The sequence below is a fragment of the Alexandromys fortis genome, unplaced genomic scaffold (genome assembly GCF_014885135.2).
Source record: "Alexandromys fortis isolate MF-2015 unplaced genomic scaffold, M_Fortis_MF-2015_v1.1 scaffold_40, whole genome shotgun sequence".
Classification (NCBI taxonomy): Eukaryota; Metazoa; Chordata; class Mammalia; order Rodentia; family Cricetidae; genus Alexandromys; species Alexandromys fortis.
The window spans coordinates 13,307,007-13,326,984 of record NW_026067966.1 but is presented as its reverse complement, the minus strand read 5'-3'; the positions used below and the strand labels follow the sequence as shown (position 1 = coordinate 13,326,984).

General features: G+C 42.4%; 1 protein-coding gene across 2 annotated transcripts in view; it reads left to right on the top strand.

Annotated features, from left to right (window-relative positions):
- Cd28 (CD28 molecule) overlaps positions 1 to 19,978 on the top strand; it is an 82,743-nt gene that overhangs the window by 29,413 nt on the left and 33,352 nt on the right. Inside the window, exon 1 of one of the 2 annotated variants that reach the window (XM_050154282.1) lies at positions 16,417 to 16,714. The exons of the other annotated variant lie outside the window; for it this stretch is intronic. The gene's annotated coding sequence lies outside the window, so the exon portion shown is untranslated. Of the gene's footprint in view, positions 1 to 16,416; positions 16,715 to 19,978 lie in introns of those variants that run through there. 2 annotated transcript variants of the gene reach the window in all.

Sequence of the window (19,978 nt, the reverse complement as noted above, 5' to 3'; positions counted from 1 at the left end):
TGTTATTCTTAAAAAATGATTCCCGCGGTGGGTTGGTGGGCCCGCCATGAGAAAGCGGCTACAGGAGGGCACGCTTCCTTGGCCCACGGTGGCGGCAGGTAACAGACGCGTAAACACAGGTAATAGCCATAAGTATTTATTAAGGAAGAGGGAAAAAGAAAGACAGAGAAAAGAGATAAAAGGAGAGAGGAGAGATAAAAGAAGAGAGAGACAGAGAAAACGCGTGCGCACTCTAAGGAAGCAGAAAGAGAGAGAGGTCCCAAGATGGCGATGGGCGGGTCAGAGGTTATGGGAGTGGGCGTGGCTAGGGCAGGGACCGAAAGAATAACATCCACAAGTGAAGGAGTCGAACGACCATGGACAAACCCACCGAAATCATAAGTCAAAATGAATCTTTCTTTCCTCAATTTTTTTTCTCAGATTTCTTCTTTTGCCACAACCGCAGAGAATTGACACACACACATCCACCCAAGTTTTAGAGCCACGTACTTATTGTACTAAGCCTAGAATTAGTTTCCATTTAATGTGCTTTCTGAACATTTTAAGGATTGCTTTTCCTTAAAATAATTGTGGATAATTCTGAAAATGTGTCTGTCCTATTGATGTAACAATGGCTGACAAGAACAAGGAAGGGGGTTTCCTTTGGCTCACAGTTTGAGGGTGAGGGACTATGGCGGCAGGAACACAAGACAGCTTCTGCACTATCTGGAATAAGGACACAGCGGGGGAGCCAATTGGTCTCAGATTACTTTCTCTTTTATTTGTCCTTAGAGTGCCCACAACTGGGGGTAGCCTTTCCATCTCATTAGTTCAAACTAGAACTCCCTCGAAGATGGGGCCACAGGCTTGCTTCTGGGATAGTCTGGATGGGTTAAAAACCAATATCAACCACTAGTTACCGATTGTGCTTCAGATTTCTCTGCCAGGATTCACCCAAGAGTCTAAGTGCGCTTTGTTTATCAGCACTTTCTAACGTGGAAATCAAGAGCGACTGACTATAGTTTAAGACTTGAAACTTCCAGCTGAGCAGTAGTGGCGCACACCTTTAATCCCAGCACTCGGAAGGCAGAGGTAGCCAGATATCTGTGAGTTCGAGGCCAACTTGTTCTATAAGAGCTAGTTCCAGGACAGGTTTCAAAGCTACAGAGAAACCCTGTCTTGAAAAACAAATAAATAAACAAACAAAAAGACTTGAGACTTCAAAAGGCTTCACCTTTGTAGCTGTCACTGCGAATTATTTCTCTCTAGCTCACAGTAAAGAAAGTTGGTTCGGACTGTCACTAACAAAGAGGATTCACACTTCAGTCTAACTTCTTAGTTTATTTCCTCATTCATCTCCAGGGGTGACTTCATTCTAGACTCAAGCACACTGTTTTATAAGGTACAAAATTTATGCCTCTGATAATATCACCATATTTGAAGCATCAGATGTATTTTTGGTATTTCCTCCCTTCTGTTTGGTTTACAGCTAACCCTTGTGAAAACAAAAACAAACACAAAATGAAGTTGCTGAAGTTCCTCGGCTTCTGAGGCTCCAGAGCCCGCTGGACGGTGAATGGAGGCAGACACTTTGGCCGAGTGCTACCCAAGTTGTTTCCAACCTGCAGTTGGCATATTAGTTACATTTAAATATTGCTTTGATAAAACACCAGGATCATGGTCATGGTCAAAGAGTCTATTCTGGCATTCAGCCTACAGGACTAGAAGTCATGGTAGCAGAAGGGGGCAGCTGGGAGCCGCCTTGGTGGCAGGAACAGAAAGCTGAAGGCTCACATCTGGGGCTGCAAGCAAGATGCAGAGAGTGAACCAGAAATGGCAAGAGTCTGTAAGGCGACAGAATGCTTCCTCAAAAACATCCATACCCCCTACGTCTCTTCAAACAGTGCCATCTCCTGGGGACTATAGGCATCCTATGGGAGACATTATCATTCAAAGCACTACAGGTGGAATATTGGAGCTGGGGAGATGGCTCAGTGGGAGAGCGCTCATCACACAGGCGTGAACCTATAATTCCAGCACTGAGCGTAGAGTGGGGAAGACAGGGGAGAGGCAGGGCTACTGGGACTCCTGCCAAGGCCCCTGGCTACCCAATCAGGGAGTTCCAGTTTCAGTGAAAGACCATGTCTAAAAAAGGTGGAGGATCAACTGAGGAAAACACTGCTGTTGATCTCTGACCTGCACGCCCATGTGTACCTACACACATGTACACATACAGGAATGTGTACACACACACACACACACACAGAGGAATCTTTGAGAAAGATTTAATTTAATCTCTAATCAGCAATCAAATTATACATGTTTGAAATGAAAGGCTGATTGATGATTTGTTTCATCTGTTGTACACTGCGGACATAGTTATATCAGTTTCCATTTTTGTAGCGAAAAGCATCACAATTGAGATTAAATCTGGGTCATTTAGAAACGTCCCACTTGCTGCCATCAGCTCAAGAGCTAATAAGGTGGCATCATTTCTCCCTTAAATTTGAGCTATTTTAACTCAAAGAAACTAAGGTTTGTTGTTCTTGCTGTGGCGCCTCCTAGGCAGTTAGCCACATCACCACATCAAGATGAAATTGAGTGTTTCCTTCCTGGCCACCAGCTGTCAGAAACTCATTGAAATGGACAATGAAAAGCACATGGCAGCAGAAATAACTGAATGGTGAATGGGTTCTGTGGCTTTACTCAGTGGTGAGAATGGCAAACAAGGTTTCCCCAGGGCAGAGTGTGCCTGCTGTTGAGCAAGGGGCATATTTAAACACACACACACACACCAAGGAGCACTGGAGAGAGGAAGTGTGAGTCTGTTCAAAGATGCATTGTGGATGCTGATCTGAGTGTTTCAAGCCAACTTGGTTATTAAAAAAAAAAAGAAAAAAGAAAGAAAAGAGAGAGGATGTTTCTGAACTGACTGCCTCACAGCTTAAGCCCAAAAGAGCTAGCAAAGCCTGAAGCTTTTCAATCTCTCTGAAAAAGGTGAAGGTCTCTAGTATGTTGTCAGAAAACCCTTAAACAAAGAAGGCCAGAAGCCCAGGACCAAAGCACCCAAGATTCGGCGTCTTTCTTACTCCACGTGTCCTGCAACACAGATGTTGTGCTGCTCTGAAGAAACAATGCCCTAAGGAAAACAAAGAGGAGGCTGCAGAATGTGCTGAACTTTTGGCCAAGAGAATGAAGGAGGCCAAAGACAAACACCAGGAGCAGACTGTCAAGAGATGCAGGCTGTCCTTACGGACAGCTTCCAACTTCTAAGCTGAGTCCAGTAAAAAATAAATCTTAAGAGGAACAAATAAATGGCCAAACATTGGAAAAAAATGAAATAAACTAAGAGTAATTCTTATTTTAGGTTGGAATAAGAACCAACATGAAAGTTCAGGCCATTCCTGTTCCTTTAGTCATTATAGTTGGTATAATAGTATAGCAGTTTATGTATCGCAACTGCAGCAGAAAATAGATATCTAATACTTAAGAAAATTCCATATTTTCTTTTGGTAATTATTTTATTCATGTTTTTTTCCAAAATAGGGTCTTACTCTGTAGCCCAGGCTAGCCTTAAAGACATTATACTGTCCAGGCTGGCCTCAGACTCACAGCAATCCTCCTGCATCAGTCCCCTGAGTGCCGGGATTGCAAACATTCCTCACCATACCCAGCTCATCCTATATATGAAACCTTGAGATAGTAAGAGAAACTTGAAACTCTTTGCTTAATGCTATGTCTACTTTTAGCTAATACTCGTAAGAACCAACATCATTCCTCCTCAGTAACTATGTTTTCTTATTTCCTTCAAGGGTCATGTGAAAGACTGTGTAAATGCATAAAAGTTATTTCTACAGTGAAAAAAAATACTTCACATTTAAATCAATCTAAGTTTGTTCCTGACATCCAGGCCGAATCTAGGACACATCTGGACAGCTGGAAACATCCAAGTTTGATTGGCTTTTCGAGATTTTAGAACATTTAGTACCATAAAAGACTAAGGCACTTGTCCTAATCACTATGTTTTTAAGGAGTCAACAGTGTTTCTGTGGACCTGGCAAGCCCATAGCACAACCCTTGTTTCCTGTCCCGTGTCCCTGTCAGACATGCCCCATGCTGGTGGGCAAGGTTAACTTTCAAAGGGTGTGGTTTCTGAGGTTGCCACATGCCTTGCCATGACTTAAAATAACCTCTCTGGCTGCCAGATGGCCCAAGGAGGCACCAAACTGAGGATCCACTGACTGTAGAGACTCATGAGTGCCTTAGGACTAGCCCTCTTTCAGGATCCTTCCTATGTTCTTATTTTTAAACACCTAGACTACTTTCAGCCTCAAACCAGGACCTTACTCTCCCCTCTCCCCTTGTGTAAGCAAAAGCAGAGAGTAAGAATGAGTTTTGGGCACAGAAAGTGATTGCTGACGTGTTGCCATTCCCCCGAGAACATTACTTTTAACTACTCTCCAAAGGAAATTCCTGCTTTTTCAGCTGATGTTCTTTGGATTCTGTGTATACTGGAGTCAAGAGAAACCCCATGGGGAAAAATTCTAGGAGCCTACAAATAGACCTGCTTCTCGTGACCACCTAAAGAAAGCATCCTTATATATGATCCTCAGGGTCAATTCTTCTCTGTGTAGAGATCCATAAAAAGAAATTTATTCCCAGTATCTGGGGCAATCAGAGAAAAAAAATCTTGAAAGAAAAGACAAATAATATTATTTAGGGAGGGAAATAATTTTCTATTAGTTGAATGGCAGAATGAGATAAACACATTTAAAAACTGTAAAGGAGTTATTTCATAAAATATTTTTTGAGCACTTACTCTGCCTGAGAAACAATTACAAGCTCTGGAGATACAATAATCAAGAAACTAGGGGCATTCTTCGGCCTTATGGGCTTCACCATCCAGTGGAAGGGATTGGCTGGCTCCCTAACACTCGAGTGTGTATGTGTGCACACACACACAGTGGAGATACTTCTGAGTGATGCTGAAATCAAAATCTTAAAGGAATTATATGAACAAAGCTCACAAGTTAGTTTGGCGTTGTCTTAGTTAGGAGTACTATTGCTATGATAAAACACCATGACCAAAAGAAAGCTGGGGAAGAAAGTTTATTTGGCTTTAACTCCTACCTTGTAGTCCGTCACTGAAAGAAGCAGGGCAGGACCCCGGAGGCAGGAGCTAATGCAGAGGTCCTGGAAAGGTGCTGCAGACTGGCTTGTTCATAATGAATTGCTCAGCCTGCTTTTCTTATTGAACCCAGGACCACCAGCCCAGGGAAGGCGCCATCCACGTGGGTAATAACTAATTAAGAAAATGCCCTACAGGCTTGCCTATAGACCTATCTTATGAAGGCATTTTCCTAGTTGAGGTTCCCTCCTCTCAAATGATTTTAGTTTGTGTTAAGTTGGCATAAAATCATACACCACAGGTTTCATTTTCAATGAATTGATTCAATTCTGCAAGGTTTATTTTCTCTCATCCCTAGATGGTTGCCTGCCAAAGCACAATTTAGATTTCTGCAGGAGGCAGTTGTCTCTTTCCCCTTACACAGACATTGTTCTTCACATGTTGCTGTATGATGATTTTTTGGTTTGAGTCTATCTCCCCCAGTAGATTGTAAGTTATTGATGTTGTCCTTTCAAGAGTTCATTCATATCTGAAGGTTTAGGGTGTGAGAAACGTGTGCCTGCGGTTGTAAATATGGACCAATAGTCAAACACATTAAAACATGAGAGGGAAGATGAACTCTACAAGAAGTCAGAAACCAAAGACTGAGTTTGTATCTACGTCCACTTAGAGGCGACAGTTTGTGTCCTGCAAATTTCAGATGTTATCTTTGTGTATTGATCTGAATGCTGGCAACATTAGGACGTCCCTTCTTCAAATCTGTGATTTTGTCTCCCATGGAACTGAAAGTTAACAGTTAATTCTGTCACTTCTACTTCCTTTTTGACTTTCCAGTTACTAATATTGTTAATTGATTTGAGAAGAGACATAGAACCGTCACAAGGAACTGAGTGTTGGTTGTTTTGAAGAAGGCCTATCTCACTCAGCAGAACCAAGCTGAAAGTTAAGCTGTCAGAAGGCCGCTGGAGCAAGGTGTAATGAGACTAAAGACCACTCTGTTTTGAATAAGACAAACGCTCAATGACACCACTCTGTGAAGGTCCAATGTCTTCCTCTCCAGTAGTCTTCCTGTTATACTTGGTCACTTATTTCAATGAGGGTTCTGGTAGTTAAAAGATGAGTTTTTCATGAAAAGACTTTATTTTTAACTTTAAAGTTTGTGGTTTTTTTTTTTCCCTTTCTTTCTATGACTTGATAGATATATAACCCTAGCTGGAATTCGTTACGTAGATCAGGTTGACTTGGATTTACAGTGATTCTCCTGCCTCCTGCACATGTACCATTAATATATGCATGAGTCATTGTGTTTGGCATTCTTAAAGAGATTTTAATAGCCAGGTGGTGGTGGCACACTCCTTTAATCCCAGCCCTTGGGAGGCAAAGGCAGGCAGATCTCTGTGAGTTTGAGGCTAGCTTGGTCTACAAGCTAGTTCCAGGACAGGCACCAAAGTTATACAGAGAAACCCTGTCTCTTGAAAAATTAAAGAGAGAGAGAGAGAGAGAGAGAGAGAGAGAGAGAGAGAGAGAGAGAGAGAGAGAAAGAAGAAGAAGATGAAGAAAGAAGAAGAAGAAGAAAGAGAGAGAGAGATTTTAGAGATATTTTAACAAATGGATATTTTTAAGGAGTGTGGAAAGTGTTACTAGTGCTAACAACAGTATTAAAGGACCAGGGAGACTAGCAATGTTGGGGAGCTATTACTGCTCTTAGATTTGAGGGGACCAGGAGAGTGAATGTGAACGGAGAGAACCCAGCAAGGAGCTGTTTCTGTAAAGAGGGCCATGCACTCAGGATGAGGGCTGTGTAGAGGGTCAGGGGAAGGGTCCCTTTGTTTCTACCCACAGAGTCTCTTGTAACTGTTGGAATCCAACTGGAAGGTTCAAGAGTCCAGGCTGTATCATCGAAAGTGGTCAGAGCAAGCCAAACCTAGCCACGCCCAAAGCTTCAGTCCTTCAAAAGTTTACCTTTCAGTTCCTCCCAAGAGAAACACTTCACTAAATTCTGAAGGCTTAGAAATACGAGTTTAATTTGTCAAGACCAGGGTCTTGATCTGCAGTTCAAATTGGCTTTGAACCTGTGATCTTTTGGTCTTAGCCCCCTAACGGCTAGGATTGCAGGTATGTGCTAGAATCTGGATGCGAAATTCCTTTTTGCTTTTAAGCCTCAGTAAGAGTCTTAGAGACGGTGCAGTGAATAGAACACACTGGGAAATGACATACAAATGACAGCTGGAAGCCAAACTATCCTGCTTGTGATCGATCAGTTGCAGGGAAGGGCTTAGCATGAGGACCTGGGAATCTGCCAGCAGGACCCAGAATTTCTATCTTTACCACCTAGACCCGGAGATAACACCAAAGTACGTGGGAGAGCAGCCTCCCGAGGAAAAGTAGAGAATGTTTGTTTTCTGTTGGCGAGGAGTCTGTCTGCCCACTAGTACCCTGTGAGGACCTCTCGTCTAGGAAAGAAATTGCTGGAGGTGGCTCACACATGCCTAATCGTCTCCAAAGTCTCGGCAAAGAAGTCCTACGAGTACACTGTATCAGACAAGTGAGGACGCTGGAGATGCTTGAATTTCCTCTCATTTTCTCGCGCTTTCAGGGATGGGAATACACAAATGAGTGGTCCCGACCTAAGTGGGAACGGGCTTCATCGCTGGAGAGTGTTTTTCATTCATTTGTCATGAGATTTTTCACAGCTGACAGTCTAATGACCTATTATTAACTCGGCTTTGCAGAGGGTAAAGCAGAAGCTTGGCGCAGTTAAGGGGCTTGCTCAGGGTCACGGAAACTAGTTAGCGGCAGAGCTAGGATTCAGATCCAGACAGTTTGGCTCCCGAGCTAGCGTTCTTATCCTTCCCACGCCACAGGCCTGCTCTGTGAGGAGCAGATAATTGCAGCGCAATGAATGAGGTAAGCGCTAAAGGAGAGCTGTAGGGAGCGGCAGGAGGAATGACCGAACAGATCTGCGAGTCAGTCCTTCCTACAAATCCCCTTGCCCACTGCCAGAAACGAACCTAGCAGAGTCCTTTTAGGACATGTGATAGTATTACTTTAGCATAGCTTCAAATATGGAGGTCAATTCACGTTCTTCCTCATACCCTGGATCCCTTCCAAGAGTTTTGTTCCAGCTTTTGGACAAGGCAGAAACAGGAAAAGGATGTGCTAATGTTTCCTGACTAGAGACCTATGCTGGAATCTAGAAGGGTTTTGTAATTAAAATATTGTTAAAGTTCTCAGGCATGTATAAGCATTATCTGCATTTTTATGTCATAATGAATGTGCTGTATAAAATTACAAACATCAGGCGTATGACTGATTAAATCTTCACATTTCTGTGGTTTATAGGTCTCGGTTGAGTAAAAGTTGTTTGTCAATATTTCTTACATCAAATATTTTCTTTTTTCCCATGACAGTTTTAATTTAGTAGCAATATCAAATGATTTCTACTTATTGCACAAAACAAATTTACCTCTCTGTCTCATCCCTCGAGGAAGAACTTGTTTCAGTGTGGTTCCCATTACTGGTTTGTCTCTCAGTCTATCTTTGAAATATCGAGCATTCATGTATTTGGTTCTTATATTACTTGATAGAAGAGCCTCATTAAACTTATTTGGCTAGAGTGGACACTGAGAGCAGGTGCTGTTCAATGCTGCCAAGAAATGGCCTATTCATGCCAGGATATTAAACACATCCTGTAGTTTGGTGTAAACACCAGGTGGGATTCTAATCCACTCAGCACAGAGCCCTTTTTCACTCCTCCTTAGTGAATGAAAGTGTGGGAAGTCCCGGTGAGGAATTCTCTCTACCTTTAGAAGTCAGTAAGTTCCACTCCAAAATGACACACAAAGAGATCTGACCCAGTCACTCCCAAGCCTCCTTTGCACTTACACCTCTTTCTTGGAACAGTCCCAGAAGCTTTCAGAGAAGTCCCAAGCTGACACACATAGGTCCTTTCTTCTACTAATTTACCTTCTTTTGGAGTTTGGAGAAATTATATTTCCTTTCCAAAGTTGAAATTGTCTGGGAGTCAAGTCCCTGACTCATTATTGGATGACTCCCCTGTTATGGATAGAGAAAAATAAAATTAAACCAGATGACCTTCACAAGCATGGGAGTAATAGCTGGGCTATGGTCCTCAAGGTAGAGTCTTTGGTCTACAGGATCAGAGGTGGGAGAAAAGCCCGCCCACACATCTGGCCAGTTGTTACCTCACGGTTGTTCACTTGGACTGCAGCTCTGGTCTTTCGCTCCTTAGCATACCAGTGTATCAAACTAGCACAGGGGTCTGATTCATAGAGTAATTTGGGAGGCATGGGTACTGCCATAGCTTTGTAAGGCAAGAGGTTACATCTTCTGACCACTTACGCAGCATGAAATGAAAGACTTGAAAACTGACAAGTGTGGTAGACTCCCGGCTGTCTCCTACACTGATTTTCTTTACCTTATAGTCACAGAATTCTGAGCATGCAAGTGGAAACAACACCCATGCCATGTTGGTCATGTGACTAATCTTTGGTCGCCGGGAAAGAAGCAGAAATGCTGCCATTTCTGGGTTGTGACCTGAAAGAGAAGGGCATAGCTACTTGGTGGAAAGTAACTGAGTTCTGACTCTTGAGTCAACATTTTGAGGCCTAAGTTGCTCAGTTGCTGACTGTTGAACAAGGTAGGAAAACACATTCATTATCTTTAGTGTCTGCCAGTTTGAGTGTCTGTCAGGTGGTCCCGACAGGCTTTCAGTGACTTGGGAGTTTAGTACAATCCTGTCAGTTTCGGTTAGGAACTTAGAGCTTAGGGCTCTAACTCTTCTGTTTTCCTCAGGCAGCCTAACTTCTCTCACAGACAGGCTGCTTCGACTCTTCATGGCTTTGCTTTAGATTGCTGCCTTTTGGGGATTATATAATGAAAGACAGGGCCATGATAGCTGGTCTCAGGAAAGGGGATGGAGATCTTGGCTTGTCACCTAGGCTCAAAAGCTCTGCTGAAAACCTCCACTCTTTTAAATGCTGCTACATTTCTGTGTTGCGCCCTGGGATGGATGTCTGAAAGGGCAGGGTTGGTTTCTCAGCCATGACTACAGTGCTTGAATTTGTTGCTAGGACATCTGTTGAATTTCCAAATTCTATCTTAGGAAAGAAATATAATTTTTCTTTGATGCTACATCCTTCTTTAGGCAGAAATACAAGGAAACCACTGTCTGTGGTGGCATTTTGGCAGAGTTCTCAAGTGTAGCCAGGGACTGGGAACCCACAAGCCAAGAATAAGGAGCCATTTACGTATAACACTGTTGGATTTGGAAGGATACTAGGTTTGGTATGTTCATGAAGCCACTGACTTACAGGGTCAAAGAGCTTATTTTTTTAAGCAAGTATATTTCACTGTCTTATGGGAGACTACCAAAATAATTATTTCCTGTGCGGGTCGGCAAGAGTGAGGTAATCTCAAGAAAAATGTTCCATTGTGCATATTGGCTTGGGCGGGGCAGTGACTCCAGACACCCCTTAAAGGAACAGTTATTGAATTAAATGGTGAAGTCTGGTTTGTACTTCTGTGGGAGACGGGTTCATTTTTCTATCAGAGAATCAGAGAATCAGAGAAGTAGGCAGGAATTACCCTCACCTTGTTCGATATTGGTACTGATTATGACAGTTGGATCAACAGGTGACAGACCATCAAACCAAATCAAGTAAGATTCCACCTCTGGTTCATGTTCTAGAGGACTTTGGATATACACTGCCTGATACACTTCATTCTGCTCTGCTTTCTCAACTGCTATGAATAGAAGCTTAGAATACACATTACAGTTCATAGAACTTCATATTATAATAGAGAATGTTCGGCAATTACTCATTTTTTGTGGAGTACCTGTCAGGTGCAGGCATGTATTGGTGGTGCAGGCAGGCATAAGTGAACAAGTCAGGCATGATTCCTGTCTATAAGAAATTGGGCCTCTGACAGACCTAAAAATACACGAAATAACTAAAAATTGCATTCATTTATGGAAAACAAACTACATGTTGAGGTAGGAAATAAGTGGAAATTCATAAGGTGGTGGAAAATGACTGTTAGGAAAAGATATGCCTACTGGTGTGATAGTTAGTGGTATGACTGTTATAGTAACAACCAACTGTTTTTTGGTTGTATTTGAGCTTCGTTCCACAGGGAAGAATTAATGTCTGGTACTGTAAACTTGGTTAAAAGCTCATGGCTGGAAGGAGGCATAGGGATAATGGTGTCAAACTCCCTCTAAATATCTGTGTTTATACCTTTAGAGTGGTACTGTTTTTAGCCTTGGTCAGAAAAGCTTCTCTTTTTAGTAAGCAGTGGTTAATGAACAGACTCAAAATTGGTTCAAGCACTAACTGGCTTCTGAGTACTTGTCTCTAAATGGGATATCTAGATCACTCTCTTCAAGGATGAAAGAACATGGACAGGGAATGGGGAAACTAGAAAGAATGAGATGCTGTCTGTGCATATCACACAGCCACTATACTCACAAATGAAGCAGGTGCGGTTACTTCCATAAGACCTGAATGAGATGAAGGCTCATCACATTAGTATCATGAGGCTGCCACCCCTTTCTGAGGAGTTATTGGCAGTCAGTGGTTGCTAGGAGAGGGAGACTCATATTCTTCAAGGGTGTAGTTACTCTTAAGTTAACCTACCCCATGCTCATGAAAGCAATCCTACTTAGACTCCAACAAACATAAAATACACAAAACCACTAGGGGGAAGTGCTGAGAAGCAGCCAGTCAGTAGGGGCAGGGTTTGTGAGGGTGTCCTGGGTGAATGGGAATGTCCTGCTTTGCTTTCGATTGCTGTAAGAAACACCATGACCAAAAGCAACTTTTGGAAGAAAGGGTTTATTTCATCTTACAGCTCATAGTCATCGTGAAGGCAATGAGAGCAGGAATTCAAGACAGACACCAGAGACAAGATCTGAGGCAGAACCACAGTGGAATTTTGTTCACTGGCTTGTCCCTCATGGCTTGCTTAGCTTGTTTTCATATAAAACTTAGGAACACCTGCTTAGGGGTGGCACCACCCACAGTGGGCTGGGCCCTCCTACATCCATTATTAATCAAGAAAATGACTCGTAGATTCTCCTATGGGCTATTCAATAGAAGCATTTTATTTTTAAAGCGTGAGTCCCTTTCCCCAGAAGACTCTAGTTAGAGTCAAATTGACAAACAAACAAAAAACTAACTGTCACAGTAAAAAGAACCAAAAATATTATATACATGTATGAAATTGTCAAAGAATAATACATTTTTTAATGAAGGAAGACACATAAGAAGAAAAAGTAAAAACAAAAATAAAAGACTCAACAATGAAAACTACCAGGAGAAGACATAAGCCTTGGGGAGAGTTAAAAGGGAAGAACGTGAGAGCTGAAAAGAATTGGTGTTTTAGAGGAGAAAGCAAAAGGAGACACAATGTCAGGAGTCTCTTGAGATGTGAAGGGTTTTGCTCCCTAACTGGCAGCTAATCTCCAAGGCTGTTAGATCCACATGACACAATACACAAAAGTGTGTGTTGAATGTGTACAAGAAGTTGGGGGTTTTATTTCAATATCTAGAACAAGGATTTTTTGATCTGGAGAAAGAATTCAGTGCTTAAGAGTGAGGCCCTGAGTTTGATTTCAAGTACCTACACTGGGGGGTTCACAGGTGCCTATTACGCTAGTTCTGGGTGATTCAACACTCTCTTCTGGCTTCCATAGATACTCCACACAAACATGGTGTGCATATATGTACACATAAAAATAAAAGTAATTAAACAAACAAACATAAAGCTAGAATGGGGTCTTCCCTTTTGAGCTTGAGTGAGGTCCTCCCACCATGGGTTTAAGTTTTTGTCTCAGCTGAGTGATAGTGGTTACAATGGAAAGCTGTACTTCACTTAAAATGCAAGAGAAAAAAAAAAAAAAAACAGGTCCCAGACAAGAAGCTGGTGGAGATTGTGATTCTGTCCCAAGCATCAAGACCATGGTGGGAGCTGCCATCCACATTCAGCAAGCATTTGGAAATAGAGGATTATGAGCATACTGATGCTGAAGTGTATAATGTTATTTACACTGTCTGTTTCATTAACTTTTAGTATAAAAACCATCCGGGAAGCATCCTTGTTCATGGATGTCATTAAGATGGCTTCAGATTCCAGCTCTCAAATAATACAGTGCTTGGTGTGTGTGGAGTGTGTGTTTATTATCCCTATGTAGGTAGATGACATGCTGATAGCTGTCAGATGCTCTGTCCCAGGACTTTTTACCTCTGGGTCTATATAATCTTGGTTGGGAGGAAAACTCTATCTTCATTTTCACTATCCTCTGTAGCTGAAATTTAACACTGCAATGATATATTTAGGCAACAAACCACAGTAATTTTAGCTTAACTTGTGACTTTGTCATTATTAGAAATCATAGTTATTTTCTTACCACAGTATTTGGTGCAAAATATTCCTTTTGAAAAAAAATAAAGCCAGGTGTTGAGGTGTACATCTTTAATCCTAACACTTAGGGGCTAAGACAGGACTGATATGGAATCCAAGCTGGACTGGGTTATACAGTGAAACCCTGTATCAGAAAATTAAAAGGGGTTCTGGGGATACAACTCAATGTTAAAGTACATTTTTTTGTACCTGAACCCGGCCTAAAGTTCCATCCCTAGCAATATACTCACTCACCCTTACACCCACCAAACAAACCCCATGCATTGACCCTACCCTCAAATATTTGAAAATCATGCCTTTGTTTATTTGTTTGTTGGGCTATTTTTTCTTTTTCAAGGCAGGGTTTCTCTGTGTAGTCCTGGCTGTTCTGCAAACCAGGCGGTCCTCAAACTCAGAGGTATGCCTGCCTCTGCTTCCCTTCTGCTGACTACTAAACATGAGTGTCACCATTTGGAGTTACTGAAAACTGTGTTTTAATAGTTCAGGTGGGTTTTTGATTTCACAATCGTGTGCATTTTATTTTATACATTTTAAAAAATATTGAGATAAGGCTTCAAATGAGTAAAGGTGCTCTGAACAGAAAGACCAAGGATAGTGAGGCTTAATTACTAGATATGAGTGTTGCATTTTCGGAAAATTTTATTTTCATGTCCACTTCATATCTGCACGATAGATTTCTTCAGTTTTGGTAGTAAGGAAGGAAGAGCCAAGAAGTCCTTGTGAACCCCTCACCTGCACAGATATGTCATGCATATTTTATACAGTTTGTAGACAGAGTCAGACACTGGATATCCAAGAATTAGAAAGAGCAATAGATTCAGAGATGGGACAGGTCCAAGAGACTGTGCCCATAATCTTGGGTACCAATTGTACATTTCCACAACTGTTCTCTAAGTAGTGATCTGACAAAAGAATAGACATCAATTTTTTTTGAAGCTACAACTTCCAGAACCTGAATAAATTCCAGCAGTCAGAGACCTCTCAGTCCCCTTGGGCTGTCCCTCAGTCCTCAGGGACCACATGTGAAGGCATAGTGCAAATGGTTATTCAGTCTGCTGCTTCCCACTGCTTGGCCACCTTACAGATTCTATTTTTAGGAAGTCTGATTTTCTCAGCAGAGACAGTAGCAATAGCAAGCCCGAGAGGTTAGCCAAATGCCTGAGGTGGCACCCAGAATTAGTCACTATATTGTCACTCTCTGAGAAAATGAAAATGCTCCTATTTTTGTATTTTGGAGGAAGGGAGAAGAGAGAGAAGAAATGTTTGATCATGTCACCAAAGATTTTAAAAACTGAATGTAAAAATTAACAATTCATCCATCATCCACCACAGTGTATGAGCTAACCAACTTCTCTTTCCCTCCTCGCTCCCTCCCTTGACTCTCTCCCTCCTCCCTCCCTCTCTCCTTTCCTCCCTCCCTTCCTCCCTTCATTCTCTTTCTCCCTGTCTCCCTCCCTCCTTCCTTTCTTCCAGGTTCCATGTGGCCCAGGATGACTTTGAACTCATGATCCACAGGCATATAGTGCTGGTTTCTGATGATGCTTCTCTTGTCAGTTCCCACAGCATGGTGGAAGCTTATCCTGAAGTTGTGATTGAACGACAAAGAACTAGAAGTCAAGACACCCACCAGCTCCCAGATCACATGCTGGGAGAAGCATGCCTGAGTTCTTTGTGGCCATTTCCTAGGTCTTTTCATGGATAAAGTGAGCTAAAAGCTCCCACATAAAACTTTTCTTAGATAATAAGGGTGAACTGGAAAAGTGCCTGATCAATGCCTGTCAGTCTGTAGTTTCTGTTTTCCTAGACAGCGAGCACTAAGAAACTGGCTTATGCTCTGGACCACTTACTTCCTTTCCTTCTTTGACTCCCCCACCCCCACTCCGAGACCATCTCCTTCTCTGGCCCCCAGTTTTCCTTTTTCTGATGTGTCCTGTTGTCGATTTGAAATCTTGCTGTTTTTTTCTCTCAACTTAAACATCCTATCCCCAATTTCACATCTTGACTGACTCTTGTATCTCATCCCCACTGCTGGGGTCAACCTTTCTCTGTACCATGTGCTAGCTTAGGGGTAAAGACTCCATCCCTGGAGGCCATGCCTGCAGTTCCCTAGCAATGCCTATGGCTGGCAGAGAGATGTACTGAATTCTGGAATGTGTGTTCTGGCCACAGGGCTCAGCCACAGTCTCCAGTATTTTTCTCAGTGATAGTTTTCTGCCCAGCAGCCTGGCTCCTTTGCCTTTCTTGGCCTTTCTTACTTGATTTAAAGCTGAAATGGAAAGGGGAAGACAGTAATTTATTATCCTTTCCAAACGTCCACAGTGGAAAATTACCAAGATGTAAGGGACAGGTGGGGAAGAACAGTTTGCAATCTGATCCAAGTCTACAGCTTGCCCTGGTCCTGAGCTCGGAGTCCCCCGAACCTCACCCCCCCCCCCCAGTGCCACTGCCTAAGCTCCATCTTTTTTTTTTTTTTTCCCATTCTAGGAGCACTCAGAAATCAGGTTGGACACAGAGCTTAAGGTAATTGCTATCAATTATACGAAGCTGATGTTCCAAATATTAGATCTACAAAGCTGATGCTTTCTAAGTCCGTGGCAGAGAAACAGGTGTGCGCTGCGCCCTGTTGCAAGGCTTCGTCACTGAGCTCAGTTCAGACAGCAAGCTCTCCACATGGCACAAAGAGCCGTGATGACTAGCCTGTTACAGCTCAGGCCTTCTTCAGTGTCTAGTCATTGCGACTTCATTGAACTCCGTGGGTCTGCAAGCAGGTCAGGCAGTTTCAGGCCTTTATTGGTAGAGCATATTGTGCCTGAAAAGTAAGTTCCCCTCCTGACTGTGGTCTGGACAGTTCTGCTGATGCTCCACATCATGGTGACTCGGCCCACACGGGCCTCTACAGGTAGCTTAGGACTTTCTTCCCTGAATTCCATTTGTCTTCCGTGTATGTTCTCTGAACCGTCAGTTGGGTGAATCAATGCGTTTTTAAGTGACTTATGTGACATATAGACATTTCTAGTCTTATTTTTCTGTTTAGACATCTGCCATACGACTGCCATTTTACCAGAAGAGACCTGTAAAAATTTGGTGCTGCAAATGTCACCAAATGTCACAATAGGAGCAAGAGCACATGAGAAGAGCCCAGAGCCAATTCCTGGGGCGGGGGTAAGACTTTCCCATATTTCTGGTCTCCATCCTGCGTCTGTAATGAACAGAGTGCCAGGCACTCCAAAATCTGAGCAGCCTGAGCTATCAGGGCAACTACATTCTGTGAGCACAGAAGTAGTCTGGAGGTGTTCTCTGGGCGATATGTAAAAGACACCGTATGTAGTGTTATGTGTGTTTCTAGACAAGCCCCTCTCCTTTCTAAGGAGGCACCTAATTGCAATTTCATCCTGTGCACCTATGGGAAATTATTAAAGACCTTCTCTCTGTCTCTGTCTCTCATGTGCATATGTGTGTATGTGTGTGCGTGCACGTGGCTGTGCATGTGTGTGTATGTGTATAAAGTTAATTAATAATGGTTACTTAGAAGAAAAGAATATTGACTTTTTTTAGAAAAATTAAGTATTCAAATTTTGAGATGCTTCTAGCTTTGTCCTACATTGGACACATAGCAAATGCTTAATAAACTTTTAACCGTAAGTATAAAATTAAATATTAGTAATAGGATACTGTTTTTAAAAGCAGGTTGCATTTATGCCACAATTAAAGCCCCAGGGAGTGCACTGTCCTGGCCCTACATTCCCCCTAGGAAGTAGAGATTGTATATATTAGCTGGAGTTCATCCAAGCTGCCTTTGGGACAAACAGGATAACGTGTTCGGGACAGAGGTCAACAGCTGTTACTCTTCTGTGACATTCCGGAAAGTGGACAGATGTGTTCAGATTGACCCTTCTTATTCACTGAGTGTGGGAACTTGTGGGAAGGGTAGGAGACGGAGCCACAGAGAGGTGGGGAGGAGAAACAGATTCCCATGGGGTTCAGTAACATGAGCGACCACGGAGTGCAATGTTGAAGCTAACGGCTTTATTTCCTGGGGTGCTGCTTCAAGCAATGCTTAAGAGGAAGGAAGGGCAGTAAAAATTGTAGCAGTGGAGGAGGAAGCCAAAGCATGAGAGTTTTCCCAAGACAGAGACAGGATTGTAGTTCCCGAAGAGGTCAGAGGTAGCCTGCTTACCCTCTCATTGATTGCACTGCCGGGAATAGAAGGGGTCAAGTCGGGTTCAACACAAGAAGCAGGGTGAAATACCTTCCTTACCGTACCCTCCTACTGCCAGTCATATTTAACTACCATTCTGGGCTCCAAAAAATGCCCAAATATCCCATGTTTCTGTTTGTTTGTTTTGTTCTTTTTAATGACAAATCAGTCATACACAGGACTCTTCCTGCCTCTGTGTAATGCCAGCCTGGAGGTATGTGGCTGTTTTTAGAGGGGACTCAGTGAAACCACCAGGTATTCAGAAATACAAAATTTAGGGAATGGTGGATCACTTCACTGATTTTGAGTGAATGATGTCAGATAAGTAAGAATAGCCCACTGTAGAGGTCTAACAAGAGTTCTGGGGCAGCACACTTTCTCCACGCTCATGATATCATGCTTCCTTTGCTTTCCTCAGACTGATAAGCACGTGAACCTTTTGTCAGAACCCTGTTGACTGGGCTCATAATATATCTGTCATGCTGACAGTATGTGAGTTCTTTGTCTGCTCAGGATAACTTTGTTTAAGATGATAGCAAGATTGTATGGGCATTGCTTCCTCTGTTGATGGGGTCCATCCACATGAACATAAAGTCAGCATGGAAGTGCTGAAAACCATGCCTTCCTGACTAAAGAAGACTTTAGAGCAGTGGTTTTCAGCCTGCGGGTCGAGACCCTCTGGGGGTTGTATATCAAATATCCTGCATATCAGATATTTATATTACATCTTGTAACAGAAACAAAATTAGAGTTCTGATATAGCAAACAGAATAATTTTATGGTTGGGGTCACCCCAACGCGAGCTGTATTAAAGGTTCACAGCATTAGGAGGGTTGAGACCACTGCTTTAGAGTCACATTTAGCAGAATGAAACAAACTAAGACAACTGCTTAGAGTTGCATTGTGGGTACATTACTTAACCACTCTGAGCTTTTGTTTCCTTAACCATAGAATGGAGATAATGTTGGTCCTGAGCTTCTGGGGTGGGACTGAGGATTATGTGAGATGAAGCATGCTTAGTGTTCAGCACAAAGTGGTTGGAAGCCTCTAATAAATTTTAGCTTTTATCAGAGTGATAAGCTTATCTCGCTAAGTGGTCAAAGTTTAGGTAATTGTTTTAAGGAAATTTTCTCAGTATTGTTTCATGTAATTCTTGATTTAAAAAAAAACCTCATAAATTGTTCTTGCAAAAGTTTTTTAATGCTAGGATTAATCCTACTCAGCAGAATTAGACGGTCAGTGGAGCAGCATTTCCTTGCTTTTCATTCCTTTTGGGTTTAGCATAATTTTTGCTGTAAGACTTCAATGCTGCTGGTTTGTGGTAATACCTACCACTTTCTTAACATCACAATTGTCTATCATTTTAAATACATCCTTCAAAAGACACTAGTAGCTGGAATAATACTATAAAGCTCAAAGACAGAATCTCTGGCTTCATTCTTTTCTTACAACCATCATGGGAGCATTTGAACCTCTGTAAGGAGCTGTGGGAAGAATTAGAAAGGAAAAAGAATAGCAAGTTTCCAGCTGGAATCCAGATCTGGTTCCGCTTGTTCCCTGAGCCCGTAGCCATTTCTCTTCTTTCTCCTCCTTCTCTTCTTCTTCAGTTTCTTGAGACAGGGTCTCTGTGTAACTGCTGTGGCTATCCTGGAACTCTGTGGACCAGGCTGGCCTTGAACTCACAGGAATCTCCTGCCTCTGCCTTCCAAGGGCAGGATTAAAGGTGTGAACCACCACCACCCAGTTAATAGCTACAGGTCTTCTTATTGATAATTTGCAGCTTGATAACTGTAACTCTTGGAAGCTTTCAAGGCTACTTTGTAGTTATACCAATATGTGATAAAACTGCAAGAGTGTCCAAAAAGAAACCCAATGATAATTTCCAAAGCAGAGTTCTGGAGGAATCCACCTGTGTAGTAGAAGAGTAGATTCATCTAAATAGACTGACCATATGTACATTCAATGATCTGTTCTGATTGATCCAGCAAACATTTATTCAGTATCTACAAGCAGTGTGAAATGGAGATTAAATCTATCTCTATTTTAAGGGTGTAGAATATGAACAATAATGTGGAATATGAGCAACATATTGAGTGAGATATTTTTATGTAAGAGAGATGAAGGCTGTAGCTCTCTCGGAACATATAGCCCCTAATTCTGTGCAGTTTCAAATACTGTGCATTTAGCTAACAGAATCCTCAAGCTCACCATCTTTCCCCCTCTGTATA